Source organism: Solanum tuberosum, unplaced genomic scaffold, assembly GCF_000226075.1.
Source record: "Solanum tuberosum cultivar DM 1-3 516 R44 unplaced genomic scaffold, SolTub_3.0 contig01159, whole genome shotgun sequence".
NCBI classification, from domain to species: domain Eukaryota; kingdom Viridiplantae; phylum Streptophyta; class Magnoliopsida; order Solanales; family Solanaceae; genus Solanum; species Solanum tuberosum.
In genome coordinates, this window is record NW_006241871.1 from 1 (window position 1) to 1,165 (window position 1,165).

Genomic DNA, 1,165 nt, shown 5'->3' on the forward strand with positions numbered 1-1,165 from the left:
GCCAATCCAGAAAATGGACAAGTCATGTATGCAACTCCAGAGTCACATTACAGGGTACATGCCTTGGGTTCAATGTATACTCTCTCCTTCACAAACAAACTTGCCGTCTTTACCAAAATAGTAGCAACCCTTGTACCCCGTGCAACATGTGGTGCATCCCGTGGGTTTAATTATAGTCGATCCTTCTGAACTGGGACATTTTGAATAAGCAATATACGGATCACAATTTCAGGGGCAAGCTTTTGGGCTTTTTGGGTCATATTGTCCTTTGCAAATGAAAGTCTCAATAGCGCTATAATAATTGCAACCTTTATAACCTGCACAACAATTGGTGCATATGGGATATTCCGGACTTCCTTCTGAACGTGGGCATATCCCATAGCCAAGATTACCACATTCTTTAGTACAAACCCTGACATCAACATGTTCCACCGTGCTTACATGTAACAAAAATCCTACAACAAATATAATAAGGAGAAAGGGAAATGAAAAAACACCCTGGCATCAACATGTTCCACCGTGCTTACATGTAACAAAAATCCTACAACAAATATAATAAGGAGAAAGGGAAATGAAAAAACATACTAACACTTATTGTTTATGCCTCAACAAAGAAACTAAAGAGAAGAAAAGAGGAACGGAAATCTTACCAAGGAAACTAACTTGTTTGTGAACAACCATATTATGGATTCTTTTTACCTTGTTTAATTTTCTTTTCATAAAAAACATAGCTACTAAAACGCTTATATATATATATATATATATTATAAAGAAGACAAAGATGTGCTTGTTAGTGTAATTAGTTTGGCTAGTGCCATATTATTCTTTTTCTTCTTTATTAGAAAGCTTAACTTTTCCTAAGTTGCTATGTTTAATTTTTTGTTTTTGAAATATTTGTCATCTAGCAACAATTTTTCTCTCCACAATTGCATATATCGCTTTAGTGGAAAATAACAATTTTAGTCCATGTATTAGGCTTATTATCATTTTGATCCCTGTATATATGAATCGAGTACTAAGCATCATTACTGGAATTATTATATCTCATTAAAGGACAATAATGGATCCATCTATAAGTACTAATAAAACTGTCACGATCCAGACCGTCGTAATTGGCACGCACACTAAACCTCCGGTGGGAGAATCATTACTACAACCCAAACTA

General features: G+C 34.9%; 1 pseudogene; it reads right to left on the minus strand.

Moving 5' to 3' along the window:
* Positions 1-5: 5 nt before the first annotated feature.
* On the minus strand, positions 6-681 carry LOC102579757 (proteinase inhibitor type-2-like; annotated as a pseudogene).
* Between the last annotated feature and the right edge of the window lie 484 nt (positions 682-1,165).